This window comes from Schistocerca americana, chromosome 6 (assembly GCF_021461395.2).
Source record: "Schistocerca americana isolate TAMUIC-IGC-003095 chromosome 6, iqSchAmer2.1, whole genome shotgun sequence".
In the NCBI taxonomy this organism is placed as follows: domain Eukaryota; kingdom Metazoa; phylum Arthropoda; class Insecta; order Orthoptera; family Acrididae; genus Schistocerca; species Schistocerca americana.
The window spans coordinates 424,242,851-424,270,242 of record NC_060124.1 but is presented as its reverse complement, the minus strand read 5'-3'; the positions used below and the strand labels follow the sequence as shown (position 1 = coordinate 424,270,242).

Genomic DNA, 27,392 nt, shown 5'->3' with positions numbered 1-27,392 from the left:
TGTGTCCAATCATATATGTATCCATTGTCAGAAGGCTCTCCAAAAACATGCTTTGCCATACAACACTTGATTAACATCTTTCCTACTGCCCACTACAGTGTAATGCATTTGTGGTTTATGAAACATGCAACCTAATCAGCCCAGTCAGCTGCAAATGATGTTGGACTGCTAATGAAGACGAATTCACTCCCATTGTAATGCTCCAACATGAAGACATTACTCTTGGTTAGCAGCCCTATTCTGTACTTTTTAATCACTGTGCCGATCAGGTCGGTCGGTGAGCACACCAAATGGTCGAGTTAGCGCAAATGAGCCTCTGTGCAGTTCTGTCAGCTGCTCAGTAACTTGGCTCCTGAAGTACTTAGCTGGCCCCTTGGTTAGGATAGCCTTATTTATAAAATATTTCTAGCTCATATGATTTTTTATGACCTGGAATTCTCCCTTTATAGCCATAAATTAGGGAGCAAACATAGTGTAAGGCATTTATTTAAATTACGTGAAAGAAGTAACTTATAAAAATGAATGACAGTATTTACATGGCAATAAATGTAATATTAAGTAAATGTGGCTGTCCTGAGCATACAATTATACAGAAAAGCATGTTATTGAATACAGTTAAAGATAACCAAATAACACTGTTTCTTAATGCTTTTGACCCTAAACCACTGGATATGTCTCGTATTAATCATATAACACTTCAGGCTACATGTTCAGAAAACTGCCCTAAGTTTATGCAGAAACAAATGCAAAAATGTTAAAAATGATTATTGATTCTTTTCACTATTCAGTGAACATCTACTTCCCTGACAGGAAAAATCTTTGGCTACTTATAAAAGATCTGACAGTAGTTTGTACCATCCTGAAATGAAACAACAAATCTACTGCTTCTAAATGGACACTGTATCATAGCAGTTTCAGGTGGGGAGTATTTTGAACTTGTCAAACACAAACAATTCCGCTGTAGTCCCTACCAAATGCTTTGTGCACTCCAATTTACTTTGTGATGTGTATTGCTTGTTTTCTTTTCATATTGTGAAATGAGTGGAGAGACTAATGCTGGTGCATAAAGGGATTCGAATGCATCTCTCACCACAACAAAAGTAATCACTGAGTAATCACTGATCCCTATGACTATTATATCAGTTCTGCTTTCATGGAAGCACAGAAAGCAGCCATTCAAGAGAGAGGTGGGGCTTCTTCCCCCACATTGCTGCTGTCCTCTTGGGCAGTCAAAGTTTTCGTTTGTTCACAGCCGCAGTTGACTGACATGATGTACTGTCTGCATAATACCAGTCACTGTTTAATTTATTTCCACGATGTATTTCAATGGTTCAAACCTTCACCATTCATGACCAGTGTGTTGCGTTATGACTTTGGCGTAAACTGTTCTATTGCCTCCAGTGGTTTCAGGCTTCTTTCTCTGCTGTAATACATCACGTATAAACTGTCACTCTTTGCAAACAAAAATTACGTCTAGAAACTGGTAGGTGCAAAAGTTCGCAATTAAAACATCATCTTCCTCCTTCTTGTTTATGGGAACTTTCCCATCATATGCTTCTGTCTGAAGAAGCCCTATGTTCTTGGTGGTACAATATGTCCTGTGTTAAGCTGATGTAAATGTATGGACTTCTCATTCCTCCAATATCCTTGCCCTTTCTTTCCTGAACTGTGCTCATTGCACAGAAACTGCTTGGCAGCAAACAATGCTTTTTTTTACGTAAGCACTTCTTATTACAGTGCAATGAAAGCCTTTGTGGGACACAAAACACAGAAAATACAAAATCATACTAAAAGCTAATCAAGTTCACCTTTCATCTGTTTCCTTGCTGTTTCATTTTAATTGAAACTTCATACTCTGAGCTGCTCATCTTAATATTATCTGTGGAATAGTTATTCAAAGTTTACAACATTCGTTCATTCATTCAGCAATATTCCTGACCAGCCACATGTTTATTTCCTGAACTTGGAGTTATCACCTATTAGAAACAACTGTGGGTTTAAATCCGGTCTCTAGAAATGGCAAGATAATTATGGTGTCTTATTTTATTTCAATTTGATGTATCTATGTCTCAACTATATAAAACCAACAAAATCTGCATTTTCAGTTTTTGAGAAGTTAACCACTTCTAGTAGAAACCAATTCAACTTGTCCATATTGCAATGAAATTCCCTGAGGCGTGTGATTGGTAGAGGCAATTCTTACAATGCAAAAATGGAAGCATGCTTCTGAAATGGAAACAATTTTGTGAAATAAATATAAAAATGACTGAAGGAGGAAAGTGCAATATTAGACTACAAATCACAATTCACAGGTGATATTTTAGAGGCATTAAAATTTTATAACAATCAAGTGTGTAGTCCAACAACACTGGTAGAGACTCAGCAGCTTTCTTGCTGCGTAGTAGTAATTCCCCCCAACACTAACAGATCATGTCCTAAGGAAGACAGCTGCAACACAGTTGAAACATTTGTTATTTCAATAGTTCAAGTATTTTATGTTATGAAGCAGAATCACAGCCAGAAAAATGTTAATGAAACTATGTACTGATGTATATAATCTTCCAATTTGTTCACAAATAACCATATCCAGATCTATTCTTGGGTTCTTCGGACAGACACTAGTTTACAAACCAATATCAAAAATCATTCAACTAATTTTCAGACTCACAACTTGTACTAGTAAAGAACGTTCACTGAAAAAGGAAGGTCATAAATATCTGCACTTTGGCTCTCCCACAAAAGAGGAGACATACAATTTTGCCCAGAAAATTTTTTTCTCTGGTATTTTTTGGCTTCTGTTAGCCGTAAGTTTTAATTATGTAAGAAATATGAAAATAGCCCAAGATATAATACGAAGGTACAAAAGGTTTTTTTATTGGGATTATAGCTTTACAATACGTTCAGAGGGGAGAAGCATACGCTAGAAATGTTGAAACAGCTAAAAAAGTCTTCATCCACAGTTTGAATGCAACCAGACAGAAAAAAATATAAATATAAAATTCTGCCATGATTTGCTTACTTTGCTAGTATCATATGATGTCACATTCTGTACATTCTGAACAAATTCATCAAGGCAAGCTAAAGTTTCCGGAGTCCAAAAATTTGTAATACAAATAATCTGTGACCTGAATTCGAAACTTCATATGGAAGTCTCTCCAAACAAGTGGCTACGGCTCTGTACACAGGACCAATACTCAGAACACACAAAAAAATCTTTATAAAGACTTACTGTCACTCACTTTGGCCCAGAAAGGTGTCTATTATTCATGAGCAGGAAATTTTAATAGCCTACCAGAAACAATGAAAGGTTTAGCTGTTAGAAGGAATCTAGGGGATTCATTGCTAGCCTGTAGTAAACATCTTACAAGTATTGCAATTGAAATAGCTAACAATTCCTGCAATACTCTTAAGCACATTTTTCAATGAGATTTTCACTTACCTGCTTCCTTCTATCAAAATAAATCTAATGATGCTGCACAGAATCACACATGCCTGATTATAAAGAACTTCATTACATGTGTCTGATTATAAAGAACTTCCATTAATGCTACAATGCATGAAAACTGTAGCTCAATGATATATAGTAAAGAGATAGCAATGAGAATGCTCCAAGTGTGCAGGTCGGCAGAGCACAGTCAACTGAGGCAGTGACCCACTGGAACAAAGGGAACGACTTACTCAGTGCTCAGGATGACAGCATATTTCTGCACAGAGACAACCAGTAGGTTCTTTTGTATTAGGTGTGGTCCAGGGTGGACCTTAGGTGGCTTATTGCCTTATCATTTGTTCATGGGCAGTTCCTGAGAAAGCCCCAAATTTTATGGTTTTTGGGTATGCAAAAATGATAATTGTGGAGCTGGCCACTTCTATAACTTCTATTCATGGCAGATTAACAATATTTTTATCTAATGGGTTTAAGAATAAATTTTCAATAACTTCAATTTTTTTCATTGTCAGTGTCCATTACCAAGATCCAAAGGTTCTAAGTTATTATACTTATGCAGAAAACTGCAAAGACCCATATTTATCCATTTTGGCACTATAGGCTGCATTTATCGAAATAACTAACCAACGAAGTTGCTCAATTTTTGATTGTACTTTCTTTATCTCTTGATCTAGAAATGTCATTTTTCTGTTTTCAAAATTTTTTATCAGATGCGCCTGGAAAGATCATGATTTTTGGATACCAAAAGACAAACTGTGGGGATGGCCACTTCTATAATACCTACTCATAGCAAATTTTTAACATATGTTCTCAAGATGAAGTTTTCAGGGAATTTTGAACCTATTTTCGATAACATTATATGTTAAATCTAGAGTTTGAAACTTATCATACCTTGGCATGTAATATCAGGTCTGAGAAGTAAACGTAGTTTTAACTGGCATTGTGAACACATGGCAAGGGCTAAAGGGTCATTGTAAGGATTCTGAGATCATGAAACTATATATTTATTCAGCATCTTCTCATCAATAAAACTGTATGATGCACTGTCTGTGTACAATGGGCACTTCAGACCTACGCAAATATGCCCAAAGCAGTACTGCGGTGATAAAAATGGGCTAAAAGGAGTTTTCACATGCCTGAAAATAACTTACAATGACAGCCAAAAATTACATAAAACTGGAAATACAGTAAAATATTTCTAATACTTTTTTTTTTTACTCTTTAAAGATACAAATCATAAGCCAGGCATTTTCAGTGAATCACAATCAATAAGCAACACATCCAGAAAACATGTAAAGCAAATCATTTTTTGCAGTAACCTTACATCATTCACACTTGTTTGTTGTTTATATGCATCAAACTATACAAATTATATGAATATAATAGAGGGAACATTCCACGTGGGAAAAATATATCTAAAAACAAAGATGATGTAACTTACCACACGAAAGCATTGGCACGTTGATAGACACACAAACAAACACAAACACACACACAAAATTCAAGCTTTCGCAACCAACAGTTGCTTCATCAGGAAAGAGGGAAGGAGAGGGAAAGACAGAAGGATATGGGTTTTAAGGGAGAGGGTAAGGAGTCCTCCCAATCCCGGGAGCGGAAAGACTCACCTTAGGGGGAAAAAAGGACAGGTATACACTCGCGCACACACACACATATCCATCCGCACATATACGGACACAAGCAGGGAAAATGTACCAATATATATTTACATAAATTTGGAATCATCTTATTCCTCCATAATTTGTGTGATGTCCCCGTTTCTTCTCCATCATCGTTCTAACAATATTGTCATCACCAATTCTGTAGCTATTGCTGCCATTGTCAAAATTTGTTCGCCGATTAACTTCACTAACCCTGTCAGAATCACAGGTTTAGTTATCCTGTGATTATTTTCCGGTTAGGCGTTATTACGTGTTCGAACGACACGTTTTCCGGAATAAAATAGAACTTACGCGTCTGCTAGCTGGGGACTGTATAACTGGCCCTTAGTAGTGTAGTGGTCTGGCCAAAATTTTCTGTCAAAATTTCATTCTCTTGGATACACTGAGAAGATAATACGTAATCTTTCTCACCTGTTATTCCTGTTAGTCGTTTATTTCCATTCTGGTAGTCTGAATGTATGGATTTCACTAGTAATTGTAACAATGCTGATTATTCGCAAACACAATCAACCACACAATCAGACAGCGGTTGGTATTCATCCATTCGGCTTTACTCCCTCAGCTCGTATTGCGGAAAGTTTATTTCTAGATGCGACGAGGATTCTCCTGACAGTGACATCACCTACACTATGCATGCATTCAAAAGTCAACTTATGATTCATTCAGAAATCAACCTAAAATGTGTTCAAAAATGTTCAAAAACCAACAGGGAACCGTTTCAAAATCATATGAATAATCGATAGACACGCTTTGTGAAACTAATTTTTTTTCCTAAAGAATATGAATTTGGTGCCCCCTTTTTCCGGTAGCATCTAGCTGCTTGCTGCGACTGCTTGCACAGCCAACAGCCACATTCCTGAAGCCAGAAGTGGGAGAATCTACTACTCAAATGTGACTTCACGCTCATTGGAGGCAATTTGTTGTTATGAAGCACTGCATAGTCTTCCTAAAGCCTTTGACACATTTTCAATTGGCAGACGCTTGCATGAGCACTGTGTGTCATTCTTGTACAGGGTTATTACAAATGACTGAAGCGATTTCGCAGCTCTACAATAACTTTACTATTTGAGATATTTTCACAATGCTTTGCACACACATACAAAAACTCAAAAAGTTTTTTTAGGCATTCACAAATGTTCGATATGCGCCCCTTTAGTGATTCGGCAGACATCAAGCCGATAATCAAGTTCCTCCCACACTCGGCACAGCATGTCCCCATCAATGAGTTCGAAAGCATCGTTGATGCGAGCTCGCAGTTCTGGCACGTTTCTTGGTAGAGGAGGTTTAAACATTGAATCTTTCACATAACCCCACAGAAAGAAATCGCATGGGGTTAAGTTGGGAGAGTGTGGAGGCCATGACATGAATTGCTGATCATGACCGATCCATCGGTTTTCCAATCTCCTGTTTAAGAAATGCCGAACATCACGATGGAAGTGCGGTGGAGCACCATCCTGTTGAAAGATGAAGTCGGCGCTGTCGGTCTCCAGTTGTGGCATGAGCCAATTTTCTAGCATGTCCAGATACATGTGTCCTGTAACGTTTTTTTCGCAGAAGAAAAAGGGGCCGTAAACTTCAAACCGTGAGATTGCACAAAACACGTTAACTTTTGGTGAATTGCGAATTTGCTGCACGAATGCGTGAGGATTCTCTACCGCCCAGATTCGCACATTGTGTCTGTTCACTTCACCATTAAGAAAAAATGTTGCTTCATCACTGAAAACAAGTTTCGCACTGAACGCATCCTCTTCCATGAGCTGTTGCAACCGCGCCGAAAATTCAAAGCGTTTGACTTTGTCATCAGGTGTCAGGGCTTGTAGCAACTGTAAATGGTAAGGCTTCTGCTTTAGCCTTGTCCGTAAGATTTTCCAAACCGTCGGCTGTGGTACGTTTAGCTCCCTGCTTGCTTTATTCGTCGACTTCCGCGGGCTACGCGTGAAACTTGCCCGCACGCGTTCAACCGTTTCTTCGCTCACTGCAGGCCGACCCATTGATTTGGCCTTACAGAGGCATCCAGAAGCTTTAAACTGCGCATACCATCGCCAAATGGAGTTAGCAGTTGATGGATCTTTGTTGAACTTCATCCTGAAGTGTCGTTGCACTGTTATGACTGACTGATGTGAGTGCATTTCAAGCACGACATACGCTTTCTCGTCTCCTGTCGCCATTTTGTCTCACTGCGCTCTCGAGCGCTCTGGCGGCAGAAACCTGACGTGCGGCTTCAGCCGAACAAAACTTTATGAGTTTTTCTACGTATATGTTGTGTGTCGTGACCAGTGTCAATGAATGGAGCTACAGTGAATTTATGAAATAGCTTCAATCATTTGTAATAGCCCTGTATATGGCGCATTTCCTTTGCAATTTAAGTTATTTTTGTTTTCTCGTCTTGTTTATGCTTTATTGTTGAGGTATTATTCTGCAGTAGCGGGATACAGTAATATCCTTTGTTAGAGTATCGGTTCTTACCAGTCAAAATTACAAAAATTTAACTCAAAACTCAAACAATGAAAAATTCCCGGAATTCTTAAAATATCACAGGTTTTTCCCGGTTTTCTCCCGGATGAAAAAAATCACGGGTTTTTCTCGGATCTCCCGGTTGTCCCGGGTCGTATACACCCTGTATTAGATAGTGGCGCTCCCCCTCCCTCGAGCGTTTGAGGTAGGACACCAAAAATTTAAAAAATCAACTTTTCAAAAATATCTTCATTTTGTAGCTCACATCTTTCTGAATAGTCTGCTACATAAAACATATATGTTTGAGAAAATGTAAGACACATGATTTGGTCTGTGTGCTGAAGTGCAGTGCCACGCCTCTTCACACAGCATTCTTCCATCGCATGCCTCTGTATTTCACTCTGTGGAATTCAAATGTGTAATTGTAATGGGTGCCATCAAACTATATTCAGGCCAGTGGAAATTAAAATCTCCTGTGGTGCCTCTCCTGCTCCCAGTCGGCTGGTTTGACAGCCTGCCCCTTTAAAAAAATCTTGTAATTAACAGCGAATGGGATTATTTGTAATCAAAAGAACAAGAACTCTTCAGAAAATCTGCACTTTTTACTGCCTATTATCTAACAACTTGCTGTTTTGTGTGACATAAAATTAAATATAGGATACATAAAATGAGTAAAGACAAGAGACAAACAAGACAGTATACATTTCTTCAATCCTTAAGTCCTAGCTTTTTTTTTCTCTCTAATCTTGCCACAGCTTTATGTGGCATACTTTCCTTTCTGGGAAACAATCTATTACCTCATCAAAGTTCGTGAACATTTTGCTAAATGAAAAAACGAAATGTCGTTGTCTAATACTAGAAAAGCTGTTAATATAAATAGTACCCAAGACTGGTGTGGCTTTCCAATCTGATTACGTGTATTTTGTCACTGTCTGTTAGATAAAATGAAATAGGCCCAATATTGCAGCAATTGTTAGACACACCAAATAAACAAGGCTGTTTTGCCACAAATCGTCATTTTTATAACACGACAGAATATAATTCACGAAGCACCAATATCATATGCCTATTAAGCCTACTAAAAGCAAAAAGTTTTGTGTTAGGAAATAGTTTCACGTTTCATTCATACTCACTACCTTCTGAAGCATGAGATCAAAGAGTAGTAGTACAAAATTTTTATATAAATTTGGAATCGTCATATTCTTCCGTAATTTGTGAGAGTCCCTGTTTCTTCTCCTTCCTCTGTCTAAAAAACACTCTTGTCATCACTAATTCTGTAACTATTCCTGCCAGTGTCAAAACTTATTCTCGTTAACTTCACTAACCCTGCCACAATCACCGGTTTAGTATCCTGCATTTATTCTCCGGTTAGGCGTTATTACCTGTTCATACAACGCATTTTCCATGCTAATCCCAGAATAGAACTTTAGCGGCTGCTAGTTGGGGTCTGTATAACTGGTCCTTAGTAGTGTAGCAGTCTGGCCAAAAATTTTCTGTCAAAATTTCAATCTCTTGGATACACAGATAAGACAATTTGTATTCCTGTTAGTCGTTTATTTCCACTCTGGTAGTCTGAATCTATGGATTTCTCTATTATTTATAAAAACGCTGATTATTTGCAAACCCGCTCAACCACATAAACAACGATTCGCATTCACCCGTTTGGCTTTATTCCGCTCAGCTCGTATAGACCCGTCCGCTTTTGTCTGCAGGTAAGTTTACTTCTAGATGTGACGGGGATTCCCCTGCCAGAGACATCACTTACACTATGCACGAATTGAAAAATCAACTTATGATACATTCAGAAATCAACTTACAATTCGTTCAAAAACCAACAGTGATGCATTCAAAATCATACGAGTAGTCGATAGACCAACGTACGCTGGATACTAGGTGCTTCGTGATACAAGGTCTTTTTCCTCAATAATATGAATTTGACACCCCCCCTGCCTAAACGCCCAGGGCAGACACCCCGGTTTGCCCCTGCCCCCTACCGTAGTTCCAGGCCTGTTGCGCATATGTGAATCTGACGGCTTAGGCGCGCCAGTGAAATTTTTCTGGATAGCATCTGGCTGCTTGCTGCTTTTACTTATACAGCTAACTGCCACACTTCTGTAGCCAGAAGCAGAAGAAGGTACTTCCACAGTCTATGTTAGACTGTGGTACTACTCATACGCGACTAAACTGCACATGCGCATAAGCTCGCTCACAACTACTCAAACGAATCTAATGTAAACAGTTGTGACGTCACGCTCATTGGAGGCAATTTGTTGTTATGAAGCATTGCATAGTCTTCCTAAAGCCTTTTGACACATTTAGCTGTTGGCAGACGCTTATATGAGCACTGTGTTTTGTTGTTGTATATGATGCATTTCCTTTGCAACTTAAGTTTTATTTTCGTTTTTTTCTCTCTCGTTCTTGTTTTATTGCTGCAGTATTATTCTGCAGTAGCAAGATGCAGTAACATTCTTTGTTAGAGTACTGGTTCTTACCAGTCAGTTACAAAAATTTAACTGAAAACTAAAACAATGAAAAATTCCCGGAATTCTAAAAAAATTCCCGGGGTTTTCCCGGACCTCCCGGTTGTCCCGGGTCGTGTACACCCTGTAACAGGAGGTAAATAGATTTTATTACAAAATATGCAGGATCAAATAGATGCTTTTCACTGAAGACTGTGAAGCATGTTAAACGTTTAGCAGGCTAAATGTTTAGCATCTCTTCTACTAAAGTAATCCTTCTTATACTCAATATTCTCATTGGAAATACTATTCCTCTTGGCGTTACCAGATAGACTCAATGGAGTACATCAAAAAAGGTCAAATAAAGGTAACATGTTTTGTATTATGATGAAATATAGGATAGAGAATCACATGTACCATATATGAAATGTTTTTTTTTTTTTTGAGATCAGTTCAAGAAATTTCAGACATCAATTTCCTCTTCCAAATGCAAAAATATTGTATTGATTCGCATCTACATAGAGAGAAATGGCCATCATAATACAATAAGATAAGTCAGATCTCATATAGAAAGATTTGGGTGCTCATATCTTCCCTTGTGCTATTTCAGAGTGGAGCAGTCATGAAGTACTCTGAAAAATGTTCTACGAATCCTCTGCCAAATACTAATGTATGACCTGCAGATCAGTTACATGAATGTGGCTGTAGATATGTAATTCTTCATCTACAGATTATTGTTTGCAGTTCTTAGAATCTAAAATTCTTGGTCTCATAACTGTGCTATCAGCCTGACCGGAACATCACTTGACTTTGCCACATAACAACATAAATTCCGAATACAAAGAAATTGCATAAATATACTATAAACTTAAAATCAGACAAAACATCATTACATTAGTTGGTACTTCATTTACTGAGGTTACATTTGGTCTGGAATGCAGTACTAATACAGGGTATCCCATGAGGAATGGTCAGTATTCAGGGATACAGCAGGAATGATCATCTGAAGCAAAGTACTTTGAGAGCTATGAGCAGCTCTTCAGGTACGCATTTCTGAGCCCATGTTTACTAGACTTTCTGCTCTGAATGATTGTTCCTTTCATATCCCTGAATACTGATGATTCGTCCTGGAACAGCAGAGCAGCCAAATTCATTTCATTTGACATTATTTATTTCCTAGTAATTCATTATGAAGAAACATAATACTTACTTGTAAAATTCTGCAAAATCCCTTTTCCTTGCAGAAGCTACAAATATCTTGTATGACAGAGCTGCACCTATGGCCAGTGCCAGACCAAAGCTAAAGCCACGTTTGGCATGCTTTAATCCAAGTCCTCTCATCTCTGGTTTGGGTAAATCTCCACAGTCAGTCATCTACACGCACAGAACCCGAGGTTTAACTTAGATGAAACTAGTATTCACAAAGATTTATTACAATAATCAGATGTATGTGCAGCACAAAATTCAAATGTTGTGTCATTTTAGGGGGATCTTCTTTGTTGTAACACTGTAATTTACAATTCGTCAAGCCTAATTCTACTTTCATTGTTTTTATTGTTCCACAATATAACTCTCCAAAAGGCAAAATGTGGACACATTTACATCCATGTGTAGATAAGAGGAGAGGACCATGGCAATCATGATCACACCCACCACAAAAAAAAAAAAAAAAAAAAAAAAAAAAAAAAAAAAAAAAAAAAAAAAAAATAATAATAATAATAATAATAATAATAATAATAATTAACATTTTACTAGAACCAGTGTCCACCCATTTCAAGTTCAGGTAGCCAACTGCCATAGTCTCCAGAACAGTGTTCACAATTATGGTGCAATTATGAGTATTTATTATAATGGTGAATGCATACTTCCATCTTATGTTGTATAAAATTATAACACTGTTGAAATTGTGAGGCTTGATACTGTTGTTGTTGTTGCTGTAATGGTCTTCAGTCCAAAGACTGGTTTGATGCAGCTCTCCACACTACTCCACCTTGTCCAAGCTTCTTCATTTCCAAATAACTTCTGAGACATCAAGGACTAAAGTGGTGAGTCCTGGATGTCTCAGAAAACGATCCCTTCTTTTAGTCAGGTTGTGCCCCAGATTTCTTCTCTCCCCGATTCTATTCAGTACCTTTTAAATAGTTACACAATCTACCCATCTGATCTTCAGCATTCTTCTATAGCATTACATTTCAAAAACTTCTATTCTCTTCCTGTTTGAACTGTTTATCATTCAAGTTTTCCTTCTGCACAAGGCTACTCCATACAAATGCCTTTAGGAAATACTTCCTAACACTTAAATTTTACTACATTTTAACAAATTTCTATTTTTCAGGAATTTTTTTCCGTGATACAGGCAATCATAATTTTATACTCTCTGTACTTTCACCATCATCTGTTATTTTGCTGTCCAAACAGCAAACCTGACCTACTACTTTTAGTGTCTCATTTCCTAATCTAATTCCCTCAGAATCATCTGATTTAATCTAGTTGCACTCCTTTACCCCTGCTTTACTTCTGATGATGTTCATTCTCTATTCTGTTTCAAGACAACACCCATTCCGTTCAACTTTTCTTCTCAATCCTCTGCTAGCTCTGGCAGAATTACTATGTCATCAGCAAACCTTAAACTTTGTGGATCTTCTCCGTGAACTTTAGTTCCCTCTGCAAATCTCTCCTTTGTTTGTTATTGCTTGCTGAATGTACAGACCAAATAACATTGGAAGTAGGCTAAAGCCCTGTACCATTTTCTTTTATACCCTTTGACTCCTGTAACTGCCACCTAATTTCTGTTCCAAATAATCTTTCATTCGCTGCATTTTACCCCTGCATCCTTCAGAATTTCAAACAGTGTACTCCAATTAATATTTACCCAAGACTACAAATTTATAAATGTAGGTTTTCCTCTACTTAGCCTATCTTCTAAGATAACCCATTGGGTCAGTATTGCCTTGCATTTTCATACATTTCTCCAGAACCTAGACTGATCTTCTCTTAAGTCAGCTTCTACCATTTTTCCATTCTTCTGTATTTTGCAATCATGCCGTATTAGACTGATACTTAGGTAACATTCACTCCTGTCGCACCTGGATGACACTTGGAGGGCAAACCAATGGCACAAATGGAGTCTTGGCACAGAAGCCCATCAGTTGGTAGGACGAAACAGGCTTGCCTGACAACATTCTGGGGCATGGTGCCATGGCCAATGACATTACATGTGACAACAGTTAAGAGGACAGTGGTTGGACTGAGACCTCCACTTCCATGCTCACATCCACAAGAATCACCACTGGTGCCCTGGAGCATAAATTGCATGCATGCAGGGAGTAGCAAATGTCTTGGAGTGCCACCCATGGGTGGCAACCACCAAGGCTGACATCCATGAGGGTTTTTCCCATATGATTGTGGTCACACAATTGAGCCCACAGAAAGCGTGTGGCACTCGGTGTGCTGTAACTGAGATTCCATTGGCTGTGTGGCCAGGAGATGGAGGTGAGTGGACAGAGGTGGTCCTGTAGATGCTCAGAAACATCAGCAGCACAGCTGTGGTGGTGAAAGTGCCCACTGCTTTAAACATCTGTTGTTTCAATATACTAACTTCACCACTTGAGGATGGGTGAAACAGCAGTCTATACAAGTGCTTGATGCCTCTAGAGGTGCAAATCCATTAAAAAGTTCTCGCCATGAATTGGGGTCCACTGCCTGACACATAGAGCAAGGAAACCCCTCTGATGGCTAGCGTGCATTGTGGGGAGTGGTGTCACCGGTGGTGGATGCCTTGCTGACCACATAGGTGTAGTTAGAAAAAGCATCCACAACAATAAGCCATGTAGAGGCCGGAAAGGGACCATTAAAGCCCAGATAAATGGGGCCCCAGGGAATGGGCGGGGGCAGGGGGGGGGGGGGGGGAGACTGCGATTAGAGCAGTCTGATGTCAGGTGCACAAAAAGCTGCTGTGCACCATGGCCTCCACGTCTTTGTTTAGTCGTGGCCAATAGGCATGTCACTTTGTGAGGGCTTTCATCCATGTTATAGTCCAATGGAGGAATTGCAAAACTTAAGAGGCATGATAGGCAGGATGATGGCACGATGATTATTTGCCTCCGCATCAAGTACAAGAATGTTGGAGATGACTCAGACAGTGGGAGAGTAGAGCCCAGATCCAGAGTTGAGGATCAGCAGACTTGGAAAAATATGTGGACAACCTCTGGAACACACAGTGCATGATGCACAATAAATTTGAAATTTATGTGGCCAAACTGCTGAGGTAATCGGTCCCTAAGCTCACACACTACTTAATCTAACTTACGCTGAGGACAACACACACATCCATGCCCGAGCAAGGACTCGAACCTCCGACAGGGGTAGCTGCATCAACAATGACAAGGCGCCTCAGGCCGCGTGGCTGATGCACAGTAAGATAGGCTTGTGACACCTACATTTAGCAATGCGAGTAGTTGTGTCCGTCCAAGGCACACTCTTGTTTCATTTCTATGTGTAAACAGGAGATTTCCCTGTGGTCAAATGCGGGGTCTGGTTTTGATGGCAGGTGAGAGAGACCATCTGCATTAGTGTGTTTTACTGTAGGCTAGTATTTAATGGAAAAAAAAAAGACATGTCACGTGGCTAGGGGCTCACGTTGAGTATACCAATTGCCTGGTGCAAGTCCCTTTAGTTGATGCTACTTCGGCAAATTGGGCGTTTATGGGGATGAGATGATGATGAAGACAACACAACATCCAGTCCCTGAGCAGAGAAAATCTCCGACGGAGCCAGGAATCGAACCCGGGCCCATTTGCATGGCATTCTGTCACACTGACCACTCAGCTATCAAGGCGGACAGTATTTAATGATATAATTGTAGGAGCTGAGGAAAAGCCTCCAACATTGGAGGCATTGTACTGTCCACACTCAAAGCCAACTGTCCACACTCAAAAGCCAAGAAACCCACAGGTTGTGGCCTGTAAGTAGGGTAAACCTGGTCCCAAATAGGTTAACATAAAACTTCTTAATCGCAAAGATTATTGCCAAAGCTTCCTTTTCGATTTGTATTTCTTAAGTATGTGTGTCAGCATCTTTGACTCATAGGCAATCCATTTCTCAATACAGTCATCATTCCTATGCACCAGCGCTGCACAAGTGCCATAATGGAAAACATCAGCAGCCACAACCAGAGGACATGATGGAGAGTGGCATAAGGCAGGGTGCCGAGTGCACATGCTTCACCTGTGTGAAAGCACACTCACAGGCAGCCATCCACCTATACCGAATGCCCTTCTTCCAGAACTGGTTAAGCAGATGCACAGCATAGACCACTTGTGAGACAAACTTAAGACTAATCATTCATTGTTCAAAAAAAGAAAACTGCAGCTCTTGTAAATTTTGGGGCAGGGTAAAAAGTCAATAGAAAGCTGTTGTCATCAGTGGGCTGAATCCCTTCTTTGTTGAGCCAGTGTCCAAGGTATTCTACTTGCTCCTGAAGCAACTGGCATTTATGAAGATGACACTTGAGCTCTGTATCGCACAACGAGGTAAAGAGGGCGCAGGGGTTGCACAAATGGTCCAGATGCATAGTGCCCATGACAATTAAGCCATGAAGGTAATTATTACAAGCAGGGTTGGACACTATTAACTGTTCCAGGTATCTCTGGAAGCTTGCCAGAGTGGAAATGATCTCAGAGGGCAAGTACTTGTATTTTTATAATCCAAAGGGAATGTTGATTAACATATGCATTTTAATTTCCTCATTCAGTGGGATCTACAAATGTGAATCTGCAAGATCAATCTTAGACAAATATTCACCTTTGACAAGATTTGTTAGGAGGTCCTCTGTACGCAGTATAGGGTAGGTTTTCACTTGTGACTGGACACTGATGTTCGGTTTAAAATCACCGCATAGGCAGAGGAAGACATTGGGCTTCTTTACCACTATCAGTGGCATGGCCAAAGCATTGGTTTTAACTGGTTCAGTTACCCCAGCTTTGTGGAGGTGATTACATTCACACCTAATGGCCATCCATAAGGAGCCCAGAATAGGACATGTGACAAGAAAAGATTCTGCATCTGGACATAAGGGGATATAAGCCAGGAAATTTTTGGTTCACCTACAGCCAGATTCAAATGAGGCATGAAGGCAGCACAGAGATTGTCAAGTTTACAGAAGGGAACTGTACCAAAACAGTAAGAAGGCATCCTCCTAACCAAAAAAGTTGCCAGCCAAATGGCTATTGACCACAGTGTTATCAACCATGTGACTTTTCTGTAGGCAGCAGTGATTGTGAATTGACAATGGTACGGATTGAACTGGAACCAACGTAGGGGCTGGGTGGGGGGATCAGGGGAACAGAAGCATATGTTTAGATGTTTATGAAGGAACGTTTTCACCTGTGTCCACCTGAAAATGAACATCCTGGTGCACACTCACTAGGTTAATAAATAAGGTGGTAGCGGTGGGGAACAACAGTCTTAAGTTCATGCACTGTCCCTTGATAGATGTGTGGATGCGATCCAACTGTCCCAATGATCTATGAGAGACAGTCCAAGATGCCATCTTCTCCACAATTGGTGCAGTATGCCCAGTGATCCAGACAGTGCACACATTATTGTGCTGTGAAGCAGTCAGGATGCCGCTGCTTACATCAATGTGATGTGACTGGCGGTTCAGAGCTGATTGACACATCTGAAACCAATTAAACATGAAGACACTGACAGGAACTCTGCCCGAGATGGGGTTGGATCATTTGTACCTGGGGTTTGAGCCATGAAGCACTCATTTGCTGCCAGTGTCATCTGGAAAGAGGGTGCAATTATCAGGGCTATGGTACATACTTCCAGATCAGGGTAACTGCACTCCTATGTCACAAATCGAAGTATCTGCACATGGGGTTTCGCAAGCCAAGTATGTGCAAGTGAAATCACAATGTCAACTCAACCCTTGCAAATCCACCACCCACAAGCATCATGACTGATCAGGTTGCTTGTTGTATTGGTGCAATTTAAAATGCAAGATGACCACATGGAATCATGAGAACAATAAATTTGACACCAGTGAACACATCTCCTTGAAAATTTTCATGACAGGATTCAAGAGTAGAGCCAACTTCTTTAGTAAGAAAAACATATCTGGGGAAGTTCCAGAAAGGAAGAGTGAGGATTCGTGAGCATTATCAGAAACCTGAATGGCAATGAAATGCTGTTTCAACAGCTACATATACATGTCCCAATCCTCTTTGGCATCATTAAATGGCGGAAATGTGGGTGGACAGCTTTCTGCCTGGGAAGTGACCACAGCTTCGAGGGGTTGGATATCCTGAACCTGCAGCTGATCCTTTAAAAGCTCCAGTTCCTGGCACAGCAACTCTATCTGTTGTTAGTGGTGCTGTTGCTGTCTCATGAGTTGTATGAACTTTTTGTCCATGGGATGCTGCTAACGTTTTACCCCATTCCCACTTATAGTGACTAGAAATTGACAAGATCAGGAATGACTCAAGAACTAGGGTGCCACAGTGAGTTGCTTGGGAGTAAAATGGTGGACAACAACACGAAGAAGGCAAACAAAGGAGACAGCAGGACAAAATACAAGCCCAGTTAGTAAAACAGGATCGAAAACCTAAGATGTAGCCAAATCAGAATCGAAACATGCAACTACGTGCTGCAACATCAATACAACAGCACAGAGAAATCACAACTGACCACACAGCTTTCATTTATTTCAATTCCCCATAAGAGGGATGGCAGAGCTGCTGGCTTTAAAGGACAGCTACGGGTGCTGGCAGGGTGGTGAGGCAGCATATCCTTGAGACGGCGCCTCCACTGGCAACACCAGCACCCCCAAGTGTGGCAGCACTGTTCACGGCTGTCCTCGATTTTAATACCTCCCGGTAGGTCTTCAAACTCACCAGGCTGGGAGATCACATTTTATAAGCAGTGGCTATTTTTGCTTAATTATAAATGTTTCTACAGCCTTGCTTTTGTCCTATAGCCATTCCTGCTTAGTTATTTTGCACTTTCTGTCAGTCACATACACTGACAGAAACATGCAACACCAAAACATAGTTAATGTAGAGCAACAAAAACTTTTTAAATACATTTGTCTAGGTAACGTATTTAAATGACTAATGTTCTAAAATCACAGGTTCATGGAAGCATGAAATAAGACACTGCAAATGTGAAATGCTGGTACATTAATAACCAGCGTCATCGCCAGAATATTGAACACTAGCTGTAATGAATCATACTCCTCTCAGAATGCTCCTTCTTCCGTTCTTCTGTCCATTTTTTTACCAGGCTGGTGCAATGTTCTTTCCTCAAACTTCACACTTGTTATTTTATTCCAGCACTCAATGTGGTCTTCAAATTTTTTATGTTTGTTAAAACTGGAAATAAAAATTGCGAAGTTCATCATATCTGCGATGCTTTATATCTTTGGCGTGTAAGACAAGTTGAATTTTTGCTATCTAAAACTGTGTTTTTAGCTCTCTGTCTTTCATATGTTGGTGTTCGAGTATGTAATGAAACTGTTAGCTAGTTGGAAATAAATAATCTTAACAGATTATGGGCCCAGACAGCGCATGAAAAGCAGTGAAGCGTTTGTTTTTGCTCGCCCGTGAATTTATAACAAATAATGTGAATTTGCCCATTATTTTTGTGTGTGTTCAACGGAAATGGCAGGCAGCGTTGGTTACAATAAAATACATGTGGACACGTTTGAAGCATCTGAAGACTGGGCGAAATGGAAGTGGCATTATATAGATGCTGTTGTGAGCATATGCACTTGAGGACATCGTCATAGGTATGAACAAGTGTCCTGAAATGGGAGACGATGTGAACGTGGAAAAAAGGGCGGCACATCACCAGTGGATGAAAGACGATGCAAAAGCAGCTATTTATTAGCAAGTGCGCTAGGGAAGTCAGTAGCTGAACTCGTTTTAACATGCACTCATGCAAGTGAAATTTGGGACAAATTATGTGCACAGTTCGAGTGTAGTGGTACGCAATGACTGAACATGTTGATAGTCATTTTTTCGTGTTCAACATGACGACAAAGAGGATATTACCACTCATGTCTCAAAATTGCAGAAACTTTTTGTGGACTTGATCAATGAACTGCAGAAGCAAGAAGAAAATGTTTTGTCTGAAAGAATATTAAATGGCCGAATTTTATCCACGCTAGGCAAAGAATATGACAACTTTAAAGACTTGTGGGATACAATTCCATCCAAAAATCAAAGTGTGAATCTTCTGATTGAAAAATTGTACACCACTTTGCGTGACCAAAGTATGGTTGAATCAGCTGCATTTGTTGCACACAGTACCCCTAAGAAGAAAATTCAGCGAAATAAATGTGACGATAGTGAAAAGTTGAAAAAAAATGTAGAACCGGAATGTGCAAATGAATATTTCCATCTCATAAATGTGGGCAGGTAGGGCATTGGGCAGCAGAGAGTTCAGTGAAAAAGTCAGATGAAAACATTCGCATCAATCAGTCTGAAAAGAATGTTGTAGTTTTGGCACATGTTTTTGGTGCCTCAGTCAATAACGATTTTGAAGTCGACAGTTGGTATTGTGATAGTGGTGCCACAAATGATATCACAGCAAATAAACAATATTTTGTGTCTTATACAAAATTTTCTGTTCCTGAAAAGATTTCAATTGGGAAAAGAGGTATAAGCATGTTCGCTCATGGACAGGGAACTGTGAAAATTCAGATTCAGTTGAATAATTCCACAAAGAATGCTGAACTGAGAGAAGTGCTTTATGTTCCTGAAGCAAGTGCTCACTTGTTCTCTGTAAAAGCAGCTGCACGAAAAGGTTTCTGCACAAGACTTTATGACAAAAGTGTTCACATTGAAGACAAAGTGACTGATGAAACAATGATGACTAGTCATGTCAATCATGGTTCTTGACATACGTGTATTTAAAAAATCCCAATCAGTTCAAGTGAACTTGGTGACAGCATCAAATACGCTGCAAATTTGCAATGATAGATCTGGCCCCCAACACAAACTACATGTGAAAAGTGTTTTGAAGCAGATGAACATCAATGTGGAAGGGTGCAAAGAAGAATTTTTTGATGGATGTGCAGTGGATAAAATGCATAGATTGCCATTCAGGACTCGAATGAATCGACCAATGGTTACTGGTGAACAAATCCATGCTGATGTAAATGGACCTATGACTATAGAAACTCTTGGAAAATCTTGTTAATGTGTATGTTTTAAAGTTGACTTTAGCAAATTTCGAAAAATTTTCTTCCTGAAGCACAAGAGTGAAGTCAGTTCAGTCTTGGAAAAGTTCTTGAATGAAGCGAAGACAGATGGTCATATTGTTAAACAGTTCAGGTGTGATGGAGGAAAAGAATTTGATAACAAGAATGTCTCGGAATTGCTGGCAAACAGAGGCATCGAGCACTGCATCACCCTACCTTTAACACCAAAGCAAAATGGTGTTTCTGAAAGAGAAACCCGAACTATTGTGGAATGTGCACATTCTATGTTGATGCCCAGAAAACTGCCAAAAGAACTATGGGCAGAAGCATGCAATACTGATACATACCTTTTGAATTGCACTGGAAGTCCTCTACTGAAAACAAACCTCCATATGAACTGCGGTATGGACAACCAGTAGGCATACCTGAATGATCTGAGAATCTTTGGAACAGAATGTTATGTGCATGTAAACAAGAATTTTCACACAAAGTCAGACGACAAAGCTGTGCATGGACATTTGGTTGGATATGTGAATGACAGAGGTGGCTTCTGGGCCTGGATCCCATCTCAGGGGAAGGTTGTGTTAAGTCATGATGTGAAATTTAAGGCTGAAGTTGTATGCAATCTGCAAACCAATGTTACTGAATTTTAAGTTGCTCAGGATGAAACCATTAGACAAAGTGAACCTAATGAGACTTCTGATGAGAAAAAGGAATCAGAAAACGTCAATCATAACAAAATGACAGAATGATTACGTGAGGAGGAAAAAGATTTAGACACAACGTCAAGTTCTGGAGGAAGTAAAGGTTTAAGTGAGAAACAAAGAAGCAAATGTGAGAAGAAAAAACCAGAATTGATGACCAGTGGAGATTGTGTGTACATGGCTGGAACCCCTATAATCAGGGATAAGGATCCAAGCTCTTATACTGAAGCTTTGCAGTCTAGCAATAAAATACAGTGTCTGGAGGCTATTCATGAAGAACTGAAGTCCCCCAAAGAGAATAATACTTGGGTATTAGTTGACTGCCCAAGTGATACACAGGTTTTGCAGAATGGTTGGGTCTTGCAGAAAATGGGAATGTATGTTTCGTGGGTCGACTTGTGACCAAAGGACATGTACAAAGGCAGGGAATTGACTATGAAGAAACATTCAGCCCTGTTGCACGCTATGGTATGATTCGAACCCTGTTGGTAGTAGCTGCTGCACAGAATATGAAACTCAACCAGTTTGACAACAAAACAGCTTTTCTCAATGGTGTACTAGAAGAAGATGTATACATGGAACAAGCTGAAAGTTTTGAAGATGATACTGGACGTGTATGTTTACTGAAGAAAAGTCTGTATGGTCTCAAGCAGGCGCCACATTGTTGGAACAAGTGTTTCATAGACTTCATGAACAAAGCTGGATTTGGAAACAATAGGGCTGATCTGTGTCTCTTCTAACATCGGAGCAACAAAAATTGTTTATATGTTGCAATCTATGTTGATGACGGTTTAGTTGTGGGCAGCAATAAAGCGGATATTGAAGAGTTCATGGAAATGTTGAAGTTGGAGTTTCATACAACTAGGGGATCTCTCAACAACCTTTTAGGTAAGAAAATACAGCAAAATGAAAGAGGGGTCAATAGCAGTTAATGGATGTGAAGAAAGTGATGTCAAGGAGAAGATCACAGCCAAAGTTCTTTATCATGAAACGGTGGAATGTCTGATGTACTTGACTACAGTTTCCCATCCGGATATTGCTTTTGCGGTGAGCAAAGCGGCTAGAGCCATGGAAGATCCTGCAGTTGAATACTGGAATCAAGTGAAAAGAATTTTTAGATATCTGAAGAATACGATGACTTGTGGAATTATTTACAAAAACAATACAGTTTGTTTTAAAAGTCTATAGTGATGCTGATTATGCTGGTGACAAGGATACAAGCCATTCAACAACAGGTGTTGTCACAACACTCTCCCATGGGGCTGTATCATGGACCAGTCAACTACAAAAGACAGTGGCAACATCTGCTATAACATTAGCCAGTGAAGGAGCAAAGGAATTTGCTCTAGCTGAAAAGGTTGCTGTATGAACTGACTTGAACATCCAAACAAGTGACGCACCCCACACACTGTGTCGACAATGCAAGTACAGTGAAGTTGTCTAAAAATCCAATGTATCATTGAAAGCCAAAGCACATTGAAGTCTGCCACTTTTACATCAAAGAGAAATTTTTGAATGGGGATCTTGGATTAGAACACATCGACGGGACATATCAACTAGCTGATCTACTAACCAAGAAATTGGAAATGGTCTGATTTGAGATGCTGCATGAAGGAATTGGGAGTGCAGAAGATTAAATCCGCATGACATCTAGTGGGTTTTTTTTTTCATATTTTTTATTTGGAGGAAGTGTTAAAATTGGAAATTAAAATTACAAAGTTTGTCATATCTGTGATGCTTTATATCTTTGGCATGTTAGATAAGTTGAATCTGAGCTGCGTAAAACTGTGTTTTTTCATCTCTGTCTTTTATAAGTTGGTGTTCGAGTATGTAATGAAACTGCTAGCTAGTTGGAAATAAATAATCTTAACTATGTTGAGCTGCAGCAGATCCTTCTGGACTTCTTTCACCCATTTCCGTGCCGCATTTACTCTTTGTTATAATACTGAAAAGTTTCCTTGCTGTTCTGGAGTCTTCCATCCTGTAGATATGTGCATAAAATTAGGTTCGTCATTTTCCGATTTCATCTGTTACTGTGTTGCTCTTTATAAAGAGCTCATTTTGTGGTCTCTTCATCCAAACACCATTTTTGTTGACTGCCCCGTAAATCTTCCTGAGAATTTTTCTTTCCTGCATTTTTATTTTCCTAATTTTTGAATGACCATCAATCACCATTGTTTCAGCTACATAGATTCCTTCTGAAAGAATCAGTGTTCTATAGTGCCTTAATTTTGCATCTGTCGACATGCAGTTCTTGTTGTAATGCATCCATGTTAGCTTGTAGGCCTTCTGGAGCTTGATGATTCTTTATTCATTGGTGATTAGGTTTAATCCTGAGGACTGTATAGTTTCTCTGACGTAATTAAAATGGCACACGTGTGCAATTTTACCATGTTTTGTGATTAAAGGGGGTTTAGTTTCTGGCTACCTTTCCATATATTTGGTTTTTTTTTCATAAGATGTCTGTAGTCCGGTTTTTTTTTTTTGAAATTTCATGTAGTTTCACCACTGTGTGAATCGCTTCTGTTCCGTTATTGGTGATAATTGCAATATCATCAGTGAAAGCAAGGCACTCGACTTTAATTCAGTTCTCTTTTTTTATATCAATTTGGTAGCTTTTTATATGAGATTCCCATTCCCTGATGATCTTTTCTACAACAATATTGAAAAGCAGTGGGGATAGTCCGTCCCCCTGTCAGACTCCAGTTTTGATTTCGAAGGGTTCTGATATTTTGGCCTATTTTTTACCAGTGATAATCTTGAGATAAAAACAAAACAATTAGAGATACACTCTTCAATTGATTAATTTCTGTATCTTCACCTGTTTGTCTCTATCAGTAGTAGCGGGTGGATGTATAAAGAGTTCTGCCACATTATATTGTTCAAAAACGTGTATTATGACTGTACATTAAAGAAGTGTTGTAAAAGTTATTAGGGAGACGAAGTTTATTAATAACTGCATCTGTTGATCATTTTGCCCATGCCGAGAATCCTGTACCAAGAGGATGAAAGCAGACAAGAAGAATTTGTGCGACCAGAGGAGGGGCGAATCAGAACTAGTATTATCATAGGTAGCAGGAAAAAGAAGAATGTAATTTTAAATGATTAATTATAATCTAAAAATGTATTGACTTTAAAGGTCTGTTGATATTATTGTGAGTTAAAGTTCACTCAGGACTTTTGTACCTTCCAATTTCTTTCAATTATTCTTTTCAATTTTTTTGATTAATCAAGCAGCAATTATTAATCAGTTTCCATTATATAATATAATTTATCCTCACCCCCACCCCCTATTCATGTCACTATTCATAGCATACAAACATACATGCATTGTGTTGCACAGGTGTCAGACACCAGTTTGTGAGATAAAGAGTTCCATGCCTGTAGATCAATATAGGGTCAGTCAATGCTGGTTGTGGATGATGCTAGAGTTGTCCATGATATCCTGTATGTGATGAGTGGAGACAGAACTGATGATCAAGCAGGCTAAGACAACATGTCAACACTGGGGAGTATGCTGAGTCACAACAGCGGTAAGTAGGCAAGCATTATCCTGTTGGAAAACACACCCTGGAATGCTGTTCATAAATGGCAGCACAACAGATCAAATCACCAAACTGGCGTATAAATTTGCTGTCAAGGTGCATCAGATAACCACGAGAGTGCTCCTGCTGTCATACAAACTTGCATTCCAGACCATAAAGATGTAGGTCCTGTGTGTTTACAATATTAACAGGTTGGTTGCAGGCCCTCAACCAGCCTCCTCCTAACCAACACACAGCCATCACAGGTATTGAGACCAAATCAACTTTCATCAGAAAACACAACAGACTTCCACCCTGCATTCCAATGAGACGTCACTTGACATCACTGAAGTTGCAAATGGTAGTGGTTTGGGGTTAGCGGAATGCATGCAACAGGGCATCTGACCATGAGCTATCTTTGAAGTAACCGATTTGAAACAGTTAATTGTGTCACTGTAGTGCCAACTACTGCTCAAATTGCTGCTGCAGATACAGTAAAATGCACCACGGCTGTACGCCGAATGTGATGGTCTTCCCTCTACATAGCACCAATTGTCTGTCTGGATGCCAGTATTCCTACAACCGTACATTCTCACGAACACCGCTGCAAGCAATCGTACAGTGGCTACAGTCCTGCCAGCTCTTTCTGCAATATGACAGAAGGAAAATACAACTTCTCATGTGCCTATTATATGCCCTCGTTCAAACTCAAAGAGGTGTTAACAATGACGTCTTTGTCACCTTAAAGACATTCTTAACTAACACCAACTTAACATGTCCAATCTCAAAGGTAACTAACGATCATGACCATTACAGCATGTATTTAAGGCAAACCCGATTTGCATCCTCATAGTGGCGCTACTGATGCCACTTTCATGCGACTGGTGCGAAATCAGAACAGACGTCGTCTTTCAGATGTAGAAACACGCTTACCAACTTTCGTTTATGTCGCACAAATCCTTCTTGGTGTTGTGATTTTTTTCCTTCGGCATATTTTAGACGACTGTATTCCCTTCCACCTGTTTCTTTTGCACTAAATTTCAGTATCTCCTTTCATCAATTGACTTCAATATATCCTCTGATTCCCAAGAATTTCTTCTAGGTCGTGTTTTACACTCTGACCGCGACAGTCGCAAGTTCGAATCCTGCCTTGGGCATGGATGTGTGTGATGTCCTTAGGTTAGTTAGGTTTAAGTAGTTGTAAGTTCTAGGGGACTGATGACCGCAGAAGTTAAATCCCATAGTGCTCAGAGCCATTTTTTTAGACTCTGCTGCCTTCAATGTTTCGTCTCTCAAGCTACCCATTCAAGATATATATGCACTTAAAGCTGTATGTGAAGTATGTTTGAAACATATAATAAGCCATGTCGTTCATGAAGTGTTTGGTGGGATGAGAATTATATTTTGTTGGACACAGGCACTGTGAAAACGGTATGCTTCGTGACATCCTGAGTTTGCTTCTTGTGCTTGTGTTCTGTTTATTTAGGTATACATGGATTTCCATTTTCATGTAGGACGGGAAGTGGACATAGTGGACGGAGCAGCCCCTACACTTTTAATGCAGTCAGTCAGCGACCTTCAAGCTGCGGCAGTGAGAAAATCATATTGCCTTTATTCACCTACAGACAATGTTTAAAAAGAGGGCTGCAACTGAAAAACACACCAAATGTGAAACCTGTTCTTAAAAAATCTTTCAGCATGGAAAAATTTCAATCATCACCAAAGCTGTGCCATATGTAAACTGTAGTGAGTGAAGGTGTTGAAGAGCCAATGGTGTCGTTTGTAAAATAGTGGAAGGATGAGTGTTCATGGTGAAGACAGTAGTGGTTGTCTGTACAGGTGCAACGTAGTAAATTTAATAGTTATTAGGAGATTGGGCATCCAAAGGAAGAGTCTATCGAATGAAATCCATAATTACAGAAAAGGCATTACATTCTGAAATATTGGTATACAATCAGAGATGCCCTGGCATTGAAGAACAGACCACCAGCCAGATACGGTAGTCACGGAACATGTCATTTCATAGCAGAACAGACGTCCAAGAACAGTTAGGAGAGGGAGGAGAGGTTGGATGTCATGCTTAGCTGAATGCCAGAGAGAACATCCATCTGTTGGTCCGACACACTGGTCGCTTCTTGCAGCCGACAAGGAGTCCTCTCCCATGCTCCTTATTGGCTGTTTTTGTGTTGTTTAGGGTAAAAGAAATTCAACGTTTTCTCACAACAAACAACTTCTGCCGATGCAATACTTCTACTTAACACATGAGTCACAACAGCTGGTGCGTAAGTACTGAGAATGAATATTTGAATCGAGAAAAAATTTTAAGTTAACAATAAGAGTTCCCAATATCCTCTAAACTGACAAGGTGGCCTTCACACGTCCATATTCATTAATGGCCTGATTTATTGCCTGTTGTTGTTGTTGTTGTTGTTGTTGTGGCCTTCAGTCCTGAGACTGGTTTCATGCAGCTCTCCATGCTACTCTATCCTGTGCAAGCTTCTTCATCTCCCAGTACCTACTGCAGCCTACATCCTTCCAAATCTGCTTAGTGTATTCATCTCTTGGTCTCCCTCTACGATTTTTACCCTCCACGCTGCCCTCCAATACTAAATTGGTGATCCCTCGATGTCTCAGAACATATCCTACCAACCGATCCCTTCTTCTAGTCAAGTTGTGCCACAAGCTCCTCTTCTCCCCAATTCTATTCAATACCTCCTCATTAGTTATGTGATCTACCCATCTAATCTTCAGCATTCTTCTGTACCACCACATTTCGAAAGCTTCTATTCTCTTCTTGTCCAAACTATTTACTGTCCACATTTCACTTCCATACATGGCTACACTCAATACAAATACTTTCAGAAACGACTTCCTGACATTTAAATCTATACTCGATGTTAACAAATTTTTCTTCTTCAGA

General features: G+C 39.7%; 1 long non-coding RNA gene across 2 annotated transcripts in view; it reads right to left on the bottom strand.

The window, feature by feature from the left end:
- Positions 1–27,392, bottom strand: part of LOC124619872 — a 71,207-nt gene that overhangs the window by 31,603 nt on the left and 12,212 nt on the right. Inside the window, exons 1-2 of one of the 2 annotated variants that reach the window (XR_006980153.1) lie at positions 18,275–18,413; positions 11,248–11,411 (exon numbers count right to left, since the gene is read on the bottom strand). This is a non-coding gene — a long non-coding RNA (uncharacterized LOC124619872). Of the gene's footprint in view, positions 1–11,247; positions 11,412–18,274; positions 18,414–27,392 lie in introns of those variants that run through there. The other variant, XR_006980154.1, reaches the window with a different exon arrangement.